We start from the raw sequence: 5562 nt of genomic DNA, 5'->3' as shown, positions 1-5562 counted from the left end.
ACAGGCTCGAGGGGGTAAATGGCCTCCTCATGTTCCTATGTCCCTCTGGGTAAGGTCTGGGAAACACACGGTGGTGATCTGTGGAAACTTCAACTAAATGGTGTTGTTTTAAAGGGGATGCAGAAACAGAGTGACCGAGAGATTTACACACAGCAATATTTGAAGGTGGGTAGAGAAGTTGATAAGGTTATTAAAAAAGAATACAGGGCCCTTGGCTTTATAACGTGAAATAGATTACACCGGTGAGGAACTTACACCAAAGCTTTATAAATCCCTGCTTAGGCCTCAGTTGGATCCTGTTTACAGTTCTGGGCACCATAATTTAGGAAGGATATCGAGGATTTGGAGAGAACATAAGAAATATATAAGAAACATTTTCTGTTGTTATTGAAAACACAAACACAGGTATTTATTGAAATCCAATCTGTAGGTGGCCAGACACAGATTGAAGAGAGCCAGGGAGACCGACAGAATCAGGAAACACCGGGAAATGGACAAGAGATATTGACAATTACTAAAACCGCTTTGAGACCAGACAATTGCGGGAACCCCTGTGGTTAATGAAAGGGCTTTGGGTGGTTGATTTCCTGACACACTTGTAATGTGGGGAAAGATGTGCCCAAATCAACCCCACATGGACCTCAACTCTTTCAGAAGCAAGAGAGTGTGTAACCTGGGTCTATAACATAAAGCAATGGGGTCCTTAACGATTAAAGCCCATTATTAATTCTCTCACACTCTTCAATTATGTTTATGAAATGAATTGATGGAAACTTCAAGAACTGAACTTAATGAGTTAATGAACTTTAATCATTGACGAAGTTTTATCCCCTATCTGATTTTACACACACTGTATTTTAGGAGAGTGAGTTAAAATGCCCATCGCTCATGATACAAGGAACCTGGGGCTACTTTAAAAAAATGTATTCCACAGAAAAATATTCTCCAAAACAATGTTTCTGTCCGTGCTCAAACCGAGGATATTTCACATGTGTGGCGAACGTGATAACCGTTACACGACGGAAACCTCTGCTTACACCTCGAAAAAAAGCATCCTGCAGTGCTGCCTCACTTCCCAGCAGCAGATCAAAGCCGCAAACAAACCAATCGATTATTCCCACTTCCCCACCTCCACAGATACTGCCCGACCTGCTGAGTGTTTCCAGCATTTTCTGGGGTTGATGTGCGTCGCTTTCAATCTTTGAAATTTCACCAAGCAAAGAAACGGTCAATCAAACTGACCCTGTAAGCACTTTGTTTGCGTTTATTCACAGGAATATCTGCAGTCGGGAGCAGAAAAGGAATTAAAACCGAATACCGTCTTCGGGACAATCAGAATACTTCGTCACAGACAAGGCACCGGAAGGCTGGACGTTAGATCACACCGTTTGTGGGAGAGCTGGTTGGCAGTGACATGGAAGTGTCTGCAGTGTGCGGGACCAGACTGCTTCCATACATCCACACTGAATGTCCACCCTTTATTTGGGAAAAGTACAACTGAGAGTGGACAAGTTCCATCCCGGTAGGAGCAATCTGAAGGTTTAACTGACTGACACCCTGGTTTTGGATGTCGTGCAGTGTGCACTTGCGTCAGTCTCTGTGACGCAATGGTTTAGCGCGTTGGGCTATTAACCTAAAAGTTGGTGGTTCGAGCCCACCCAGAGGCGAAGTTTTTAACTGTGTTTTCCCCGAGGATTCGGTGCTGCGCGGTTCCAGTTTGTCATTGTGCGTTTTGACTGCACAAACATATTCCGCAAACATTACCAGCTGTGCTGTTATCCAGTGAGTTCCCACTCCAATACTTTTATGAGCATTCAGTTCAAGTGTAGAGTTTGAGTGTATACAGAACTGTACAGTGATATCAGAAAATTTTACAAGGTTGTGGGACATTGTGTTTTGTTAATATTGAACCACGAATATGAATCAATCCATTTTTTCCAATATTTAATTGAGCAAGTTTTCAAAATGTTTCCACCCAATTTTGAACCAGGAACTTTTCGCGTGTGAGGCAAATGTGACAACCACTGCACTACGGAAACACTGCATTTGAAGTAATGTTAGGAACATAACCAGAGCTTTAACCTGCACAGCTGGACTATACTTCAGGAGCTGGTTTTACGAGAATAGAATGACGGTGCTATATTTAGGAAGGCTGTGAGTGTGGTAGGAATTGATCCAGTGTTTCCCAGACTTTACACATAGGAACAGGAGCTGGCTATTTAGCAGCGAGTGGTTAGGATCTGGAATGTACTGGAGGCAGACTCAATCTTATCTTTCAAACGGGAGTTGGATAAGTGTCTGAAGGAAAAACAATTGCAGGCCTCAGGCGAAAGAGCGGGGGAGTGGGACTCGCTGAAAGTCGGCACGGGCTCGACGGGCCGAATGGCCTTCCGTGCTGTAACCATTCCATGATTCTATAAGTTAGTGGCACATTTCACAGTGTGGGTGGAAGCAGAACATGGCAAAGGGACATGGATTGAGTCGGCAAAACAAGATGCATCTGATTCAGGAGATTCGGGGGGCGTGGAAATTCAGGAGTTTAATGACTTTGAAAGGAACATTTTTGTTTTGTGCTGTTTTGGTCAGAGAAATGTTTGTGAAAGGAATTTTTTGCACAGAGGAATGCAGCATTTAATCTTCTGCCTTAACACTTCTTTCTGGGTGTCGGGGTCACATTTCTTTTCGATGTCATTCTTCCAGAATTTATATTTCATTTGCTGTTTCACAATACCCAGACCCTTGCGCTAAAGTCAGTCGCACTGTTTCCCCAGTCTCATGTTGATGTTACCAGCAATGAACATTTTGAATCAGATCCCTAAAGCACAGTGTGTAAAATGGGACATGTTTTAACAATTAACGTGGGGCTCACACCCCTGAATCCAAGATTAAGATTCTCATGCTCGACCAATTGACCTCGCCGGGCTTCTGCCAAATGCACCTTTTTGTCGCTGATTGCAGCCAGGCGCCTGTTGGCTCCGCCCCAGATGTTTAAACTTGCTGTCGAGGAACTGACAGAATCCTCTTGAATGGTGGACCAGGCTCGAGGGGCCGAAAGACTTTCTCCGGCTCCGAATCCTGACATGTTTATGATCTTATAACCTTTCACAGGAGAACAAACTCGCCCCTGAGCATGCATGAGGAGAAAGCTCCAGAAAATATTCCCACCCGGTGAGCTTTCGCTTGTAAGTGTAAAGTCCTGACCCTGCAGTACAGACTCAGACGAGGCACATGCTGAAGTCATGATCACTCTGGGCCTGCACCTTTATTTCACAGCTCTCATGTGCCACACTTGCCTGAGACCTGCCTTTATATACCTGTGTGGAACAGGTATGCAGTGTCTCCTGCAAGTGCACCCCTGGTGGTAACGTATGCTTGTGGTTACAGGTCATATCTAGTTACAGTCATGTATAGCATGGTAAGATACAGTTATATACAGTAGTGTGAGATACATGACATCAAACTCCCCCAAGGTCTTATTGTCTTTATAGATTCAGACTCTCAGGTGGTCTACGCTCTCGAGTGGAGCGTCTTAGTTGTGGTTCAGTTGTTTGCCTTGGTGCCTGTTTTTCTTTCAGTATGATTGCTGGTATCTCGCCTGGGCTGTCTGTTGAGACTGCCCTTTCCTCAGGTTGTTCCCTCTGTCTGTCCACCAGGTGTGGTGTGAGTTCCATACTGTAGTCTGCCTCTCGTCCTGCAGTTTTGTTGGTGAATCTACTTTTTACTTGGTCTACATGCCTCCGGCAGGTTTGGCGATTGTCCATTTGGACAACCAGTCGCCTGTTTCCGTCCTTGCCTGTTACTGTCCCTGCACGTCATTTGGGACCCCTGCCATAGTTTAGCACAAACACTTTGTCCCCTATATCATTCCACCTCCCCCTCAAATTTCGGTCATGGTACTCAGTTAGCTTCCGACGATTAGCCTCAACAATTTCATGCATGTCTGGGAGGATTAACGAGAGCCTGGTCTTTAAGGTTCATTTCATCAATAGTTGCACGGGGAGAACCCCAGTCAACGAATGTGGACGAGATCTGTCTGCCAGCAGCAGTCACGACAGGCGGCTCTGCAGCGTGGGACCTTGGATTCTGAGCATGCCTTGTTTAATGATCTGCACTGCTTGCACCGCCTGGTCATTGGAGGCCGGCTTGAACGGTGCCATCTTAACGTGATTTATGCCGTGGTCAACTATAAAATCTTGAAATTCTGTGCTAGTGAAGCACGGACCATTATCACTGACCAATATGTCAGGAATTCCGTGCATTGCAAACATGGTTCTCAGGCTCTCCACAGTGGTGGAAGTGGTGCTCGAGTTTAAAATGTTGAACTCGATCCATTTTGAAAATGCATCAACGACTACACGGAATATTTTGCCCATGAATGGGCCCGCATAGTCTACATGCACCTGCGACCACGGTTTTTGTGAGCCAGGGCCAGGGGCTTAGGGGGGCCTCCCTGGGGGCATTACTGAGTTGGGCACAAATGGTGCACCGACGGATGCAGAGCTCCAAGTCCGCGTCAATGCCAGGCCACCAGATGTGGGATCTGGCTGTGGTCTTCATTAGGACGATCCCCGGGTGCTCGCGGTGGAGCTCCCGGACAAACACCTCTCAGCCTCGCAAGGGCATAACTACTCGGCTGCCCCACATCAGGCAGTCTGCCTGTAGTGATACTTCATGCATGTGCCGATGGAAAGGTTTGATCTCCCCAGGGCAGGCATCGCGGGTCTCTGCCCAGTCACCAGTTAAAACGCATCTTTTGATTCAGGATAACGTGGGGTCGCTGTTCGTCCAGGCTATGATTTGGTGAGACATCATGGGCGAACCTGTGGATTCAAAGGCATTGATTGCCATGACCATCTCACAGTCCTGTTCGTCTAAACCTTCCGTGGTCGCCAGGGGTAGCCTGCTAAGCGCATCGGCAGAGTTGTCTGTGCCTGGTCTGTGCCTTATTGTGTAGTCGTAAGACACCAGCATGAGTGCCCACTGCTGAATGCGCGCCGAGGCTTTGGCATTTATTGCCTTGCACTCAGATAGCAGGGACGTGAGGGGTTTGTGGTTGGTTTCTAACCGGAACATGTCCACGAAATGGTATTGGTGCATCTTTTTGACATCGTACACGCACGTGAGCGCCTCCTTCTCAACCATACCGTAACCGCACGCCGCCCGCGAAAGTGACCTGGAGGCATAAGCAAGAGGTTGTAATTTACCCGCATCATCGACATGCTGTAAAACGCACCCGACCCTGTACACTGACGCATCACATGTAAGAACTAACTTTTTACCTGGGTCAAAAAAGGCTAAAACATTGTTGGAACATAGAAGATTGAGTTCTGTTGGGCGGATTCCATCAGCGGCAATTCTTCTGCCCAAAAATTCAACCTCAGGCGCGAGAAACAGACACTTGGATTTCTTAACTCTTAGGCCTACTCGATCCAATCGACTTAGTACTTCCTGCAAATTGCGGAGATGGAAGTCGTTGTCCCTGCCTGTGATGTGTATGTCATCTTGAAACACAACCGTCCCCAGGGTGGACTTGAGCAGACTCTCCATGTTGTGCTGGAATAT

The 5562-nt window shown here is 46.7% G+C and overlaps 1 non-coding gene across 1 annotated transcript; it reads left to right on the top strand.

Annotated features, from left to right (window-relative positions):
* The first annotated feature begins 1593 nt into the window (after positions 1-1593).
* trnan-auu (transfer RNA asparagine (anticodon AUU)) lies at positions 1594-1667 on the top strand. The gene has a single exon. It is a non-coding gene; the product is annotated as a tRNA-Asn (tRNA).
* The last annotated feature ends 3895 nt before the right edge of the window (positions 1668-5562 follow it).

This window comes from Pristiophorus japonicus, unplaced genomic scaffold (genome assembly GCF_044704955.1).
Source record: "Pristiophorus japonicus isolate sPriJap1 unplaced genomic scaffold, sPriJap1.hap1 HAP1_SCAFFOLD_130, whole genome shotgun sequence".
Taxonomy (NCBI): Eukaryota; Metazoa; Chordata; class Chondrichthyes; family Pristiophoridae; genus Pristiophorus; species Pristiophorus japonicus.
This window is presented reverse-complemented; position numbering and strand designations above follow the sequence as displayed.